This window comes from Pimephales promelas, chromosome 13 (assembly GCF_988280905.1).
Source record: "Pimephales promelas chromosome 13, fPimPro1.hap1.1, whole genome shotgun sequence".
Classification (NCBI taxonomy): domain Eukaryota; kingdom Metazoa; phylum Chordata; class Actinopteri; order Cypriniformes; family Leuciscidae; genus Pimephales; species Pimephales promelas.
Genome location: NC_142781.1, coordinates 3,636,186 through 3,651,924, shown reverse-complemented (window position 1 = coordinate 3,651,924; position 15,739 = coordinate 3,636,186). Strand labels below are relative to the sequence as shown.

At 45.4% G+C, this 15,739-nt stretch overlaps 12 non-coding genes across 12 annotated transcripts; 5 read left to right on the top strand and 7 right to left on the bottom strand.

The window, feature by feature from the left end:
* Positions 1-379: 379 nt before the first annotated feature.
* On the top strand, positions 380-451 carry trnad-guc (transfer RNA aspartic acid (anticodon GUC)). Its single transcript has one exon. It is a non-coding gene; the product is annotated as a tRNA-Asp (tRNA).
* Positions 452-916: 465 nt separating this feature from the next.
* LOC148974439 (U5 spliceosomal RNA) lies at positions 917-1,032 on the bottom strand. Its single transcript, XR_016146152.1, has one exon. It is a non-coding gene; the product is annotated as a U5 spliceosomal RNA (small nuclear RNA).
* A 700-nt stretch (positions 1,033-1,732) lies between these two features.
* Positions 1,733-1,804, top strand: trnad-guc (transfer RNA aspartic acid (anticodon GUC)). Its single transcript has one exon. It is a non-coding gene; the product is annotated as a tRNA-Asp (tRNA).
* Positions 1,805-5,179: 3,375 nt separating this feature from the next.
* LOC148974437 (U5 spliceosomal RNA) lies at positions 5,180-5,295 on the bottom strand. Its single transcript, XR_016146232.1, has one exon. It is a non-coding gene; the product is annotated as a U5 spliceosomal RNA (small nuclear RNA).
* Positions 5,296-5,995: 700 nt separating this feature from the next.
* Positions 5,996-6,067, top strand: trnad-guc (transfer RNA aspartic acid (anticodon GUC)). Its single transcript has one exon. It is a non-coding gene; the product is annotated as a tRNA-Asp (tRNA).
* Positions 6,068-7,126: 1,059 nt separating this feature from the next.
* Positions 7,127-7,242, bottom strand: LOC148974435 (U5 spliceosomal RNA). Its single transcript, XR_016146151.1, has one exon. It is a non-coding gene; the product is annotated as a U5 spliceosomal RNA (small nuclear RNA).
* A 1,335-nt stretch (positions 7,243-8,577) lies between these two features.
* LOC148974434 (U5 spliceosomal RNA) lies at positions 8,578-8,693 on the bottom strand. Its single transcript, XR_016146285.1, has one exon. It is a non-coding gene; the product is annotated as a U5 spliceosomal RNA (small nuclear RNA).
* Positions 8,694-10,027: 1,334 nt separating this feature from the next.
* Positions 10,028-10,143, bottom strand: LOC148974433 (U5 spliceosomal RNA). The gene has a single exon (XR_016146137.1). It is a non-coding gene; the product is annotated as a U5 spliceosomal RNA (small nuclear RNA).
* A 1,018-nt stretch (positions 10,144-11,161) lies between these two features.
* LOC148974432 (U5 spliceosomal RNA) lies at positions 11,162-11,277 on the bottom strand. The gene has a single exon (XR_016146149.1). It is a non-coding gene; the product is annotated as a U5 spliceosomal RNA (small nuclear RNA).
* Positions 11,278-11,977: 700 nt separating this feature from the next.
* On the top strand, positions 11,978-12,049 carry trnad-guc (transfer RNA aspartic acid (anticodon GUC)). Its single transcript has one exon. It is a non-coding gene; the product is annotated as a tRNA-Asp (tRNA).
* Positions 12,050-14,881: 2,832 nt separating this feature from the next.
* On the top strand, positions 14,882-14,953 carry trnad-guc (transfer RNA aspartic acid (anticodon GUC)). Its single transcript has one exon. It is a non-coding gene; the product is annotated as a tRNA-Asp (tRNA).
* Positions 14,954-15,418: 465 nt separating this feature from the next.
* On the bottom strand, positions 15,419-15,534 carry LOC148974429 (U5 spliceosomal RNA). Its single transcript, XR_016146148.1, has one exon. It is a non-coding gene; the product is annotated as a U5 spliceosomal RNA (small nuclear RNA).
* Between the last annotated feature and the right edge of the window lie 205 nt (positions 15,535-15,739).

The window sequence follows — 15,739 nt, the reverse complement described above, 5'->3', positions numbered from 1 at the left end:
CACCAGTGTGGCCATCCGAATGCGTTGAAACATTAGAGGATGGAGCAAATGTAATAAGAATCTGCCCGATCACCAGATGACCGGCACACCCTGTCTAAGAGGATGTCCCTGAATCCAGTAGTACGTGGAAGACCAGTGTCTGGAATTCGCATGAGATTTTTAGGAACTTTCTGGAGGCTAAATGAACAAACCCTTCATATCCTTGGATTGCAGGTAGATTCCTCCACAGGAGAGGGAGAGCTCCTCTTCCTGCCCCTCTTGGCCAAAATGAAAGGCTTAGATAACAATAACTCCCATAAAGCATGTCCAGTATTAATTGACTTCTCAACGGCTGAGCATACAATGCCGTACCGCTCAGGGACACTGCTGTGACGACCGGTCCTCGTTAGTATAGTGGACAGTATCTCCGCCTGTCACGCGGAAGACCGGGGTTCGATTCCCCGACGGGGAGGCTTCTTCTTTACCACGGACAAACACCTTGTATGAGCTCATGCTCTGCCGTGAAAACTGCTGATAAAGCCAACCCTGCCGTTCAAGTCTCACCTGAGGGTGGTAAGCTAATTCTATTTGAAAGGTTTTACTTTCAAGATAGCATTTGCATTGGTTTGTAAAAGGTTGGTTTATGCATGTTTGACCTGAGTTTGTGTGGCATTTCCAGTGTTGCATTTCCAATCTGACCAGCAGGGGTCACCAGTGTGGCCTTCCGAATGCGTTGAAACAGTTAATCAATTTGCAAAGCAATCAGTTGAAAGCTTTGAAAAGCTTTGTTTCTCCCAACACTACCCTTTTGTGTTTCGTAAACCTTACAATCATTCTGCTGACCCAAGATTTGAAGTTGTGAACTGGGAAAGTGGCAATGGTTTGACCAAAACCCAGCTCCAAACAAAAAGTCTTCTGTTTTTGAACAAAGGCATTTAGCTCTACTGTGAGCAGAGCATCCAAAAATACCAATAACTCGCAAACGTTCCCCTCCACGGAAATCTTTAGTAAAAGGCGAAAGATTTATGCGTGAATGAAGAGAAACTCGAGCTGTAACCATGAGACGTTGGGACAATGTGCTATCACACACATGCCACCATGCTCAGCAAGGGTAATGTCTGGTGCAGGCTCCTCCCACCCAGCTTTTTGTCTTTTTTTGTTAAAAACAATAATATAGCCATTTCCATTAGAGGATGGAGCAAATGTAATAAGAATCTGCCCCATCACCAGATGACCGGCAAACCCTGTCTAAGAGGATGTCCCTGAATCCAGTAGTACGTGGAAGACCAGTGTCTAGAATTCGCTTGATATTTTAATGGAACTTTCTGGAGGCTAAATGAACAAACCCTTCATCTCCTTGGATTGCAGGTGGATTCCTCCACAGGAGAGGGAGAGGCATACAATGCCGTACCGCTCAGGGACACTGCTTTGACGACCGGTCCTCGTTAGTATAGTTAGTAAACCCTGTCTAAGAGGATGTCCCTGAATCCAGTAGTATGTGGAAGACCAGTGTCTAGAATTCGCATGAGGTTTTTAGGAACTTTCTGGAGGCTAAATGAACAAACCCTTTATCTCCTTGGATTGCAGGTGGATTCCTCCACAGGAGAGGGAAAGCTCCTCTTCCTGCCCCCCTTGGCCAAAATGAAAGGCTTAAATAACAATAACTCCCATAAAGCATGTCCAGTATTAATTGACTTCTCAACGGCTGAGCATACAATGCCGTACCGCTCAGGGACACTGCTGTGACGACCGGTCCTCGTTAGTATAGTGGACAGTATTTCCGCCTGTCACGCGGAAGACCGGGGTTCGATTCCCCGACGGGGAGGCTTCTTCTTTACCACGGACAAACACCTTGTATGAGCTCGTGCTCTGCCGTGGAAACTGCTGATAAAGCCAACCCTGCCGTTCAAGACTCACCTGAGGGTGGTAAGCTAATTCTATTTGAAAGGTTTTACGTTCAAGATAGCATTTGCATTGGTTTGTAAAAGTTTGGTTTATGCATGTTTGACCTAAGTTTGTGTGGCATTTCCACTATTGCATTTCCAATCTGACCAGCAGGGGTCACCAGTGTGGCCATCCGAATGCGTTGAAACATTAGAGGATGGAGCAAATGTAATAAGAATCTGCCCGATCACCAGATGACCGGCACACCCTGTCTAAGAGGATGTCCCTGAATCCAGTAGTACGTGGAAGACCAGTGTCTAGAATTCGCTTGATATTTTAATGGAACTTTCTGGAGGCTAAATGAAAAAACCCTTCATCTCCTTGGATTGCAGGTGGATTCCTCCACAGGAGAGGGAGAGGCACACAAAGCCGTACCGCTCAGGGACACTGCTTTGACGACCGGTCCTCGTTAGTATAGTGGACAGTATCTCCGCCTGTCACGCGGAAGACCGGGGTTCGATTCCCCGATGGGGAGGCTTCTTCTTTACCACGGACAAACACCTTGTATGAGCTCGTGCTCTGCCGTGGAAACTGCTGATAAAGCCAACCCTGCCGTTCAAGACTCACCTGAGGGTGGTAAGCTAATTCTATTTGAAAGGTTTTACTTTCAAGATAGCATTTGCATTGGTTTGTAAAAGTTTGGTTTATGCATGTTTGACCTAAGTTTGTGTGGCATTTCCACTATTGCATTTCCAATCTGACCAGCAGGGTTCACCAGTGTGGCCATCCGAATGCGTTGAAACATTAGAGGATGGAGCAAATGTAATAAGAATCTGCCCCATCACCAGATGACTGGCAAACCCTGTCTAAGAGGATGTCCCTGAATCCAGTAGTACGTGGAAGACCAGTGTCTAGAATTCGTATGAGATTTTTAGGAACTTTCTGGAGGCTAAATGAACAAACCCTTCATATCCTTGGATTGCAGGTGGATTCCTCCACAGGAGAGGGAGAGCTCCTCTTCCTGCCCCTCTTGGCCAAAATGAAAGGCTTAAATAACAATAACTCCCATAAAGCATGTCCAGTATTAATTGACTTCTCAACGGCTGAGCATACAATGCCGTACCGCTCAGGGACACTGCTGTGACGACCGGTCCTCGTTAGTATAGCGGATAGTATCTCTGCCTGTCACGCGGAAGACCGGGGTTCGATTCCCCGACGGGGAGGCTTCTTCTTTACCACGGACAAACACCTTGTATGAGCTCATGCTCTGCCGTGGAAACTGCTGATAAAGCCAACCCTGCCGTTCAAGTCTCACCTGAGGGTGGTAAGCTAATTCTATTTGAAAGGTTTTACTTTCAAGATAGCATTTGCATTGGTTTGTAAAAGGTTGGTTTATGCATGTTTGACCTAAGTTTGTGTGGCATTTCCACTGTTGCATTTCCAATCTGACCAGCAGGGTTCACCAATGTGGCCATCCGAATGCGTTGAAACATTAGAGGATGGAGCAAATGTAATAAGAATCTGCCCAATCACCAGATGACCGGCACACCCTGTCTAAGAGGATGTCCCTGAATCCAGTAGTACGTGGAAGACCAGTGTCTGGAATTCGCATGAGATTTTTAGGAACTTTCTGGAGGCTAAATGAACAAACCCTTCATCTCCTTGGATTGCAGGTAGATTCCTCCACAAGAAGGCTTCTTCTTTACCATGGACAAACACCTTGTATGAGCTCATGCTCTGCCGTGGAAACTACTGATAAAGCCAACCCTGCCGTTCAAGACTCACCTGAGGGTGGTAAGCTAATTCTATTTGAAAGGTTTTACTTTCAAGATAGCATTTGCATTGGTTTGTAAAAGGTTGGTTTATGCATGTTTGACCTAAGTTTGTGTGGCATTTCCACTGTTGCATTTCCAATCTGACCAGCAGGGTTCACCAGTGTGGCCATCCGAATGCGTTGAAACATTAGAGGATGGAGCAAATGTAATAAGAATCTGCCCCATCACCAGATGACCTGCAAACCCTGTCTAAGAGGATGTCCCTGAATCCAGTAGTACGTGGAAGACCAGTGTCTGGAATTCGCATGAGATTTTTAAGAACTTTCTGGAGGCTAAATGAACAAACCCTTCATCTCCTTGGATTGCAGGTAGATTCCTCCACAGGAATGCTTCTTCTTTACCACGGACAAACACCTTGTATGAGCTCGTGCTCTGCCGTGGAAACTGCTGATAAAGCCAACCCTGCCGTTCAAGACTCACCTGAGGGTGGTAAGCTAATTCTATTTGAAAGGTTTTACTTTCAAGATAGCATTTGCATTGGTTTGTAAAAGTTTGGTTTATGCATGTTTGACCTAAGTTTGTGTGGCATTTCCACTATTGCATTTCCAATCTGACCAGCAGGGGTCACCAGTGTGGCCATCCGAATGCGTTGAAACATTAGAGGATGGAGCAAATGTAATAAGAATCTGCCCGATCACCAGATGACCGGCACACCCTGTCTAAGAGGATGTCCCTGAATCCAGTAGTACGTGGAAGACCAGTGTCTGGAATTCGCATGAGATTTTTAGGAACTTTCTGGAGGCTAAATGAACAAACCCTTCATATCCTTGGATTGCAGGTGGATTCCTCCACAGGAGAGGGAGAGCTCCTCTTCCTGCCCCTCTTGGCCAAAATGAAAGGCTTAGATAACAATAACTCCCATAAAGCATGTCCAGTATTAATTGACTTCTCAACGGCTGAGCATACAATGCCGTACCGCTCAGGGACACTGCTGTGACGACCGGTCCTCGTTAGTATAGTGGACAGTATCTCCGCCTGTCACGCGGAAGACTGGGGTTCGATTCCCCGATGGGGAGGCTTCTTCTTTACCACGGACAAACACCTTGTATGAGCTCATGCTCTGCCGTGGAAACTGCTGATAAAGCCAACCCTGCCGTTCAAGTCTCACCTGAGGGTGGTAAGCTAATTCTATTTGAAAGGTTTTACTTTCAAGATAGCATTTGCATTGGTTTGTAAAAGGTTGGTTTATGCATGTTTGACCTGAGTTTGTGTGGCATTTCCAGTGTTGCATTTCCAATCTGACCAGCAGGGGTCACCAGTGTGGCCTTCCGAATGCGTTGAAACAGTTAATCAATTTGCAAAGCAATCAGTTGAAAGCTTTGAAAAGCTTTGTTTCTCCCAACACTACCCTTTTGTGTTTCGTAAACCTTACAATCATTCTGCTGACCCAAGATTTGAAGTTGTGAACTGGGAAAGTGGCAATGGTTTGACCAAAACCCAGCTCCAAACAAAAAGTCTTCTGTTTTTGAACAAAGGCATTTAGCTCTACTGTGAGCAGAGCATCCAAAAATACCAATAACTCGCAAACGTTCCCCTCCACGGAAATCTTTAGTAAAAGGCAAAAGATTTATGCGTGAATGAAGAGAAACTTGAGCTGTAACCATGAGACGTTGGGACAATGTGCTATCACACACATGCCACCATGCTCAGCAAGGGTAATGTCTGGTGCAGGCTCCTCCCACCCAGCTTTTTGTCTTTTTTTGTTAAAAACAATAATATAGCCATTTCCATTAGAGGATGGAGCAAATGTAATAAGAATCTGCCCCATCACCAGATGACCGGCAAACCCTGTCTAAGAGGATGTCCCTGAATCCAGTAGTACGTGGAAGACCAGTGTCTAGAATTCGCTTGATATTTTAATGGAACTTTCTGGAGGCTAAATGAACAAACCCTTCATCTCCTTGGATTGCAGGTGGATTCCTCCACAGGAGAGGGAGAGGCATACAATGCCGTACCGCTCAGGGACACTGCTTTGACGACCGGTCCTCGTTAGTATAGTTAGTAAACCCTGTCTAAGAGGATGTCCCTGAATCCAGTAGTATGTGGAAGACCAGTGTCTAGAATTCGCATGAGGTTTTTAGGAACTTTCTGGAGGCTAAATGAACAAACCCTTTATCTCCTTGGATTGCAGGTGGATTCCTCCACAGGAGAGGGAAAGCTCCTCTTCCTGCCCCCCTTGGCCAAAATGAAAGGCTTAAATAACAATAACTCCCATAAAGCATGTCCAGTATTAATTGACTTCTCAACGGCTGAGCATACAATGCCGTACCGCTCAGGGACACTGCTGTGACGACCGGTCCTCGTTAGTATAGTGGACAGTATCTCCGCCTGTCACGCGGAAGACCGGGGTTCGATTCCCCGACGGGGAGGCTTCTTCTTTACCACGGACAAACACCTTGTATGAGCTCGTGCTCTGCCGTGGAAACTGCTGATAAAGCCAACCCTGCCGTTCAAGACTCACCTGAGGGTGGTAAGCTAATTCTATTTGAAAGGTTTTACTTTCAAGATAGCATTTGCATTGGTTTGTAATAGGTTGGTTTATGCATGTTTGACCTAAGTTTGTGTGGCATTTCCACTATTGCATTTCCAATCTGACCAGCAGGGTTCACCAGTGTGGCCATCCGAATGCGTTGAAACATTAGAGGATGGAGCAAATGTAATAAGAATCTGCCCCATCACCAGATGACCGGCAAACCCTGTCTAAGAGGATGTCCCTGAATCCAGTAGTACGTGGAAGACCAGTGTCTAGAATTCGCTTGATATTTTAATGGAACTTTCTGGAGGCTAAATGAAAAAACCCTTCATCTCCTTGGATTGCAGGTGGATTCCTCCACAGGAGAGGGAGAGGCACACAAAGCCGTACCGCTCAGGGACACTGCTTTGACGACTGGTCCTCGTTAGTATAGTGGACAGTATCTCCGCCTGTCACGCGGAAGACCGGGGTTCGATTCCCCGATGGGGAGGCTTCTTCTTTACCACGGACAAACACCTTGTATGAGCTCGTGCTCTGCCGTGGAAACTGCTGATAAAGCCAACCCTGCCGTTCAAGACTCACCTGAGGGTGGTTAGTTAATTCTATTTGAAAGGTTTTACTTTCAAGATAGCATTTGCATTGGTTTGTAAAAGGTTGGTTTATGCATGTTTGACCTGAGTTTGTGTGGCATTTCCAGTGTTGCATTTCCAATCTGACCAGCAGGGGTCACCAGTGTGGCCTTCCGAATGCGTTGAAACAGTTAATCAATTTGCAAAGCAATCAGTTGAAAGCTTTGAAAAGCTTTGTTTCTCCCAACACTACCCTTTTGTGATTGGTAAACCTTACAATCATTCTGCTGACCCAAGATTTGAAGTTGTGAACTGGGAAAGTGGCAATGGTTTGACCACCATCCAGCTCCAAACAAAAAGTCTTCTGTTTTTGAACAAAGGCATTTAGCTCTACTGTGAGCAGAGCATCCAAAAATACCAATAACTCGCAAACGTTCCCCTCCACGGAAATCTTTAGTAAAAGGCGAAAGATTTATGCGTGAATGAAGAGAAACTCGAGCTGTAACCATGAGATGTTGGGACAATGTGCTATCACACACATGCCACCATGCTCAGCAAGGGTAATGTCTGGTGCAGGCTCCTCCCACCCAGCTTTTTGTCTTTTTTTGTTAAAAACAATAATATACGGTTGTTGAGTCGTGACGTAATCACGCTCTGATAATACTGTTTCCGGGTCCAAATGCTGGGTCCTCTCTATCTGCTTACCGCTTTTGCAGTGTCCCATGTTGTTTAAATAGATCGGAGTTAAAAAAAACAAGTGACAGATTCAACTGTCATTCTACCGCTTTCCCTGTGATGAGAAAGAAAAGAGAAAATGGCTGCAGTTGATAAGGATGAGCTACACTAATCACCCTATTGGAGTTAAAAGAGTTTAAACCTTTTTTGACTGCCAAGGGTGCATCACTAAAGTAGGACGTGATTGTAAATAAATTAACAGGTTCCGCCATTGTAACGTTAATTAGATATGGACGAGCGGAGCGCTTGGACCCGGAAGAGGCTAAACGTCACGCGTGACATCAGACTTAACAACCGAATAGCCATTTCCATTAGAGGATGGAGCAAATGTAATAAGAATCTGCCCCATCACCAGATGACCGGCAAACCCTGTCTTAAGAGGATGTCCCTGAATCCAGTAGTACGTGGAAGACCAGTGTCTAGAATTCGCTTGATATTTTAATGGAACTTTCTGGAGGCTAAATGAACAAACCCTTCATCTCCTTGGATTGCAGGTGGATTCCTCCACAGGAGAGGGAGAGGCATACAATGCCGTACCGCTCAGGGACACTTCTTTGACGACCGGTCCTCGTTAGTATAGTGGACAGTATCTCTGCCTGTCACGCGAAAGACCGGGGTTCGATTCCCCGACGGGGAGGCTTCTTCTTTACCACGGACAAACACCTTATATGAGCTCGAGCTCTGCCGTGGAAACTGCTGATAAAGCCAACCCTGCCGTTCAAGACTCACCTGAGGGTGGTTAGCTAATTCTATTTGAAAGGTTTTACTTTCAAGATAGCATTTGCATTGGTTTGTAAAAGGTTGGTTTATGCATGTTTGACCTGAGTTTGTGTGGCATTTCCAGTGTTGCATTTCCAATCTGACCAGCAGGGGTCACCAGTGTGGCCTTCCGAATGCGTTGAAACAGTTAATCAATTTGCAAAGCAATCAGTTGAAAGCTTTGAAAAGCTTTGTTTCTCCCAACACTACCCTTTTGTGATTGGTAAACCTTACAATCATTCTGCTGACCCAAGATTTTAAGTTGTTAACTGGGAAAGTGGCAATGGTTTGACCAAAACCCAGCTCCAAACAAAAAGTCTTCTGTTTTTGAACAAAGGCATTTAGCTCTACTGTGAGCAGAGCATCCAAAAATATCAATAACTCGCAAACGTTCCCCTCCACGGAAATCTTTAGTGAAAGGCGAAAGATTTATGCGTGAATGAAGAGAAACTCGAGCTGTAACCATGAGATGTTGGGACAATGTGCTATCACACACATGCCACCATGCTCAGCAAGGGTAATGTCTGGTGCAGGCTCCTCCCACCCAGCTTTTTGTCTTTTTTTGTTAAAAACAATAATATACGGTTGTTGAGTCGTGACGTAATCACGCTCTGATAATACTGTTTCCGGGTCCAAATGCTGGGTCCTCTCTATCTGCTTACCGCTTTTGCAGTGTCCCATGTTGTTTAAATAGATCGGAGTTAAAAAAAACAAGTGACAGATTCAACTGTCATTCTACCGCTTTCCCTGTGATGAGAAAGAAAAGAGAAAATGGCTGCAGTTCATAAGGATGAGCTACACTAATCACCCTATTGGAGTTAAAAGAGTTTAAACCTTTTTTGACTGCCAAGGGTGCATCACTAAAGTAGGACGTGATTGTAAATAAATTAACAGGTTCCGCCATTGTAACGTTAATTAGATATGGACGAGCGGAGCGCTTGGACCCGGAAGAGGCTAAACGTCACGCGTGACATCAGACTTAACAACCGAATAGCCATTTCCATTAGAGGATGGAGCAAATGTAATAAGAATCTGCCCCATCACCAGATGACCGGCAAACCCTGTCTAAGAGGATGTCCCTGAATCCAGTAGTACGTGGAAGACCAGTGTCTAGAATTCGCTTGATATTTTAATGGAACTTTCTGGAGGCTAAATGAACAAACCCTTCATCTCCTTGGATTGCAGGTGGATTCCTCCACAGGAGAGGGAGAGGCATACAATGCCGTACCGCTCAGGGACACTTCTTTGACGACCGGTCCTCGTTAGTATAGTGGACAGTATCTCTGCCTGTCACGCGAAAGACCGGGGTTCGATTCCCCGACGGGGAGGCTTCTTCTTTACCACGGACAAACACCTTATATGAGCTCGAGCTCTGCCGTGGAAACTGCTGATAAAGCCAACCCTGCCGTTCAAGACTCACCTGAGGGTGGTTAGCTAATTCTATTTGAAAGGTTTTACTTTCAAGATAGCATTTGCATTGGTTTGTAAAAGGTTGGTTTATGCATGTTTGACCTGAGTTTGTGTGGCATTTCCAGTGTTGCATTTCCAATCTGACCAGCAGGGGTCACCAGTGTGGCCTTCCGAATGCGTTGAAACAGTTAATCAATTTGCAAAGCAATCAGTTGAAAGCTTTGAAAAGCTTTGTTTCTCCCAACACTACCCTTTTGTGATTGGTAAACCTTACAATCATTCTGCTGACCCAAGATTTTAAGTTGTTAACTGGGAAAGTGGCAATGGTTTGACCAAAACCCAGCTCCAAACAAAAAGTCTTCTGTTTTTGAACAAAGGCATTTAGCTCTACTGTGAGCAGAGCATCCAAAAATATCAATAACTCGCAAACGTTCCCCTCCACGGAAATCTTTAGTAAAAGGCGAAAGATTTATGCGTGAATGAAGAGAAACTCGAGCTGTAACCATGAGACGTTGGGACAATGTGCTATCACACACATGCCACCATGCTCAGCAAGGGTAATGTCTGGTGCAGGCTCCTCCCACCCAGCTTTTTGTCTTTTTTTTGTTAAAAACAATAATATAGCCATTTCCATTAGAGGATGGAGCAAATGTAATAAGAATCTGCCCCATCACCAGATGACCGGCAAACCCTGTCTAAGAGGATGTCCCTGAATCCAGTAGTACGTGGAAGACCAGTGTCTAGAATTCGCATGAGGTTTTTAGGAACTTTCTGGAGGCTAAATGAACAAACCCTTCATCTCCTTGGATTGCAGGTGGATTCCTCCACAGGAGAGGGAGAGCTCCTCTTCCTGCCCCCCTTGGCCAAAATGAAAGGCTTAAATAACAATAACTCCCATAAAGCATGTCCAGTATTAATTGACTTCTCAACGGCTGAGCATACAATGCCGTACCGCTCAGGGACACTGCTGTGACAACCGGTCCTCGTTAGTATAGTGGACAGTATCTCCGCCTGTCACGCGGAAGACTGGCGTTCGATTCCCCGACGGGGAGGCTTCTTCTTTACCACGGACAAACACCTTGTATGAGCTCATGCTCTGCTGTGGAAACTGCTGATAAAGCCAACCCTGCCGTTCAAGACTCACCTGAGGGTGGTTAGCTAATTCTATTTGAAAGGTTTTACTTTCAAGATAGCATTTGCATTGGTTTGTAAAAGGTTGGTTTATGCATGTTTGACCTGAGTTTGTGTGGCATTTCCAGTGTTGCATTTCCAATCTGACCAGCAGGGGTCACCAGTGTGGCCTTCCGAATGCGTTGAAACAGTTAATCAATTTGCAAAGCAATCAGTTGAAAGCTTTGAAAAGCTTTGTTTCTCCCAACACTACCCTTTTGTGATTGGTAAACCTTTCAATCATTCTGCTGACCTAAGATTTTAAGCTGTTAACTGGGAAAGTGGCAATGGTTTGACCAAAACCCAGCTCCAAACAAAAAGTCTTCTGTTTTTGAACAAAGGCATTTAGCTCTACTGTGAGCAGAGCATCCAAAAATACCAATAACTCGCAAACGTTCCCCTCCACGGAAATCTTTAGTAAAAGGCGAAAGATTTATGCGTGAATGAAGAGAAACTCGAGCTGTAACCATGAGACGTTGGGACAATGTGCTATCACACACATGCCACCATGCTCAGCAAGGGTAATGTCTGGTGCAGGCTCCTCCCACCCAGCTTTTTTGTCTTTTTTTGTTAAAACAATAATATAGCCATTTCCATTAGAGGATGGAGCAAATGTAATAAGAATCTGCCCCATCACCAGATGACCGGCAAACCCTGTCTAAGAGGATGTCCCTGAATCCAGTAGTACGTGGAAGACCAGTGTCTAGAATTCGCTTGATATTTTAATGGAACTTTCTGGAGGCTAAATGAACAAACCCTTCATCTCCTTGGATTGCAGGTGGATTCCTCCACAGGAGAGGGAGAGGCATACAATGCCGTACCGCTCAGGGACACTGCTTTGACGACCGGTCCTCGTTAGTATAGTTAGTAAACCCTGTCTAAGAGGATGTCCCTGAATCCAGTAGTACGTGGAAGACCAGTGTCTAGAATTCGCATGAGGTTTTTAGGAACTTTCTGGAGGCTAAATGAACAAACCCTTTATCTCCTTGGATTGCAGGTGGATTCCTCCACAGGAGAGGGAGAGCTCCTCTTCCTGCCCCTCTTGGCCAAAATGAAAGGCTTAAATAACAATAACTCCCATAAAGCATGTCCAGTATTAATTGACTTCTCAACGGCTGAGCATACAATGCCGTACCGCTCAGGGACACTGCTGTGACGACCGGTCCTCGTTAGTATAGTGGACAGTATCTCCGCCTGTCACGCGGAAGACCGGGGTTCGATTCCCCGACGGGGAGGCTTCTTCTTTACCACGGACAAACACCTTGTATGAGCTCGTGCTCTGCCGTGGAAACTGCTGATAAAGCCAACCCTGCCGTTCAAGACTCACCTGAGGGTGGTAAGCTAATTCTATTTGAAAGGTTTTACTTTCAAGATAGCATTTGCATTGGTTTGTAATAGGTTGGTTTATGCATGTTTGACCTAAGTTTGTGTGGCATTTCCACTATTACATTTCCAATCTGACCAGCAGGGTTCACCAGTGTGGCCATCCGAATGCGTTGAAACATTAGAGGATGGAGCAAATGTAATAAGAATCTGCCCCATCACCAGATGACCGGCAAACCCTGTCTAAGAGGATGTCCCTGAATCCAGTAGTACGTGGAAGACCAGTGTCTAGAATTCGCTTGATATTTTAATGGAACTTTCTGGAGGCTAAATGAAAAAACCCTTCATCTCCTTGGATTGCAGGTGGATTCCTCCACAGGAGAGGGAGAGGCACACAAAGCCGTACCGCTCAGGGACACTGCTTTGACGACCGGTCCTCGTTAGTATAGTGGACAGTATCTCCGCCTGTCACGCGGAAGACCGGGGTTCGATTCCCCGATGGGGAGGCTTCTTCTTTACCACGGACAAACACCTTGTATGAGCTCGTGCTCTGCCGTGGAAACTGCTGATAAAGCCAACCCTGCCGTTCAAGACTCACCTGAGGGTGGTAAGCTAATTCTATTTGAAAGGTTTTACTTTCAAGATAGCATTTGCATTGGTTTGTAAAAGTTTGGTTTATGCATGTTTGACCTAAGTTTGTGTGGCATTTCCACTATTGCATTTCCAATCTGACCAGCAGGGTTCACCAGTGTGGCCATCCGAATGCGTTGAAACATTAGAGGATGGAGCAAATGTAATAAGAATCTGCCCCATCACCAGATGACTGGCAAACCCTGTCTAAGAGGATGTCCCTGAATCCAGTAGTACGTGGAAGACCAGTGTCTAGAATTCGCATGAGATTTTTAGGAACTTTCTGGAGGCTAAATGAACAAACCCTTCATATCCTTGGATTGCAGGTGGATTCCTCCACAGGAGAGGGAGAGCTCCTCTTCCTGCCCCTCTTGGCCAAAATGAAAGGCTTAAATAACAATAACTCCCATAAAGCATGTCCAGTATTAATTGACTTCTCAACGGCTGAGCATACAATGCCGTACCGCTCAGGGACACTGCTGTGACGACCGGTCCTCGTTAGTATAGCGGACAGTATCTCTGCCTGTCACGCGGAAGACCGGGGTTCGATTCCCCGACGGGGAGGCTTCTTCTTTACCACGGACAAACACCTTGTATGAGCTCATGCTCTGCCGTGGAAACTGCTGATAAAGCCAACCCTGCCGTTCAAGTCTCACCTGAGGGTGGTAAGCTAATTCTATTTGAAAGGTTTTACTTTCAAGATAGCATTTGCATTGGTTTGTAAAAGGTTGGTTTATGCATGTTTGACCTAAGTTTGTGTGGCATTTCCACTATTGCATTTCCAATCTGACCAGCAGGGTTCACCAGTGTGGCCATCCGAATGCGTTGAAACATTAGAGGATGGAGCAAATGTAATAAGAATCTGCCCCATCACCAGATGACTGGCAAACCCTGTCTAAGAGGATGTCCCTGAATCCAGTAGTACGTGGAAGACCAGTGTCTGGAATTCGCATGAGATTTTTAGGAACTTTCTGGAGGCTAAATGAACAAACCCTTCATATCCTTGGATTGCAGGTAGATTCCTCCACAGGAAGGCTTCTTCTTTACCATGGACAAACACCTTGTATGAGCTCATGCTCTGCCGTGGAAACTACTGATAAAGCCAACCCTGCCGTTCAAGACTCACCTGAGGGTGGTAAGCTAATTCTATTTGAAAGGTTTTACTTTCAAGATAGCATTTGCATTGGTTTGTAAAAGGTTGGTTTATGCATGTTTGACCTAAGTTTGTGTGGCATTTCCACTGTTGCATTTCCAATCTGACCAGCAGGGTTCACCAGTGTGGCCATCCGAATGCGTTGAAACATTAGAGGATGGAGCAAATGTAATAAGAATCTGCCCCATCACCAGATGACCTGCAAACCCTGTCTAAGAGGATGTCCCTGAATCCAGTAGTACGTGGAAGACCAGTGTCTGGAATTCGCATGAGATTTTTAAGAACTTTCTGGAGGCTAAATGAACAAACCCTTCATCTCCTTGGATTGCAGGTAGATTCCTCCACAGGAATGCTTCTTCTTTACCACGGACAAACACCTTGGGTGAGCTCGTGCTCTGCCGTGGAAACTGCTGATAAAGCCAACCCTGCCGTTCAAGACTCACCTGAGGGTGGTAAGCTAATTCTATTTGAAAGGTTTTACTTTCAAGATAGCATTTGCATTGGTTTGTAAAAGTTTGGTTTATGCATGTTTGACCTAAGTTTGTGTGGCATTTCCACTATTGCATTTCCAATCTGACCAGCAGGGGTCACCAGTGTGGCCATCCGAATGCGTTGAAACATTAGAGGATGGAGCAAATGTAATAAGAATCTGCCCGATCACCAGATGACACCCTGTCTAAGAGGATGTCCCTGAATCCAGTAGTACGTGGAAGACCAGTGTCTGGAATTCGCATGAGATTTTTAGGAACTTTCTGGAGGCTAAATGAACAAACCCTTCATATCCTTGGATTGCAGGTAGATTCCTCCACAGGAGAGGGAGAGCTCCTCTTCCTGCCCCTCTTGGCCAAAATGAAAGGCTTAGATAACAATAACTCCCATAAAGCATGTCCAGTATTAATTGACTTCTCAACGGCTGAGCATACAATGCCGTACCGCTCAGGGACACTGCTGTGACAACCGGTCCTCGTTAGTATAGTGGACAGTATCTCCGCCTGTCACGCGGAAGACCGGGGTTCGATTCCCCGACGGGGAGGCTTCTTCTTTACCACGGACAAACACCTTGTATGAGCTCATGCTCTGCCGTGAAAACTGCTGATAAAGCCAACCCTGCCGTTCAAGTCTCACCTGAGGGTGGTAAGCTAATTCTATTTGAAAGGTTTTACTTTCAAGATAGCATTTGCATTGGTTTGTAAAAGGTTGGTTTATGCATGTTTGACCTGAGTTTGTGTGGCATTTCCAGTGTTGCATTTCCAATCTGACCAGCAGGGGTCACCAGTGTGGCCTTCCGAATGCGTTGAAACAGTTAATCAATTTGCAAAGCAATCAGTTGAAAGCTTTGAAAAGCTTTGTTTCTCCCAACACTACCCTTTTGTGTTTCGTAAACCTTACAATCATTCTGCTGACCCAAGATTTGAAGTTGTGAACTGGGAAAGTGGCAATGGTTTGACCAAAACCCAGCTCCAAACAAAAAGTCTTCTGTTTTTGAACAAAGGCATTTAGCTCTACTGTGAGCAGAGCATCCAAAAATACCAATAACTCGCAAACGTTCCCCTCCACGGAAATCTTTAGTAAAAGGCGAAAGATTTATGCGTGAATGAAGAGAAACTCGAGCTGTAACCATGAGACGTTGGGACAATGTGCTATCACACACATGCCACCATGCTCAGCAAGGGTAATGTCTGGTGCAGGCTCCTCCCACCCAGCTTTTTGTCTTTTTTTGTTAAAAACAATAATATAGCCATTTCCATTAGAGGATGGAGCAAATGTAATAAGAATCTGCCCCATCACCAGATGACCGGCAAACCCTGTCTAAGAGGAT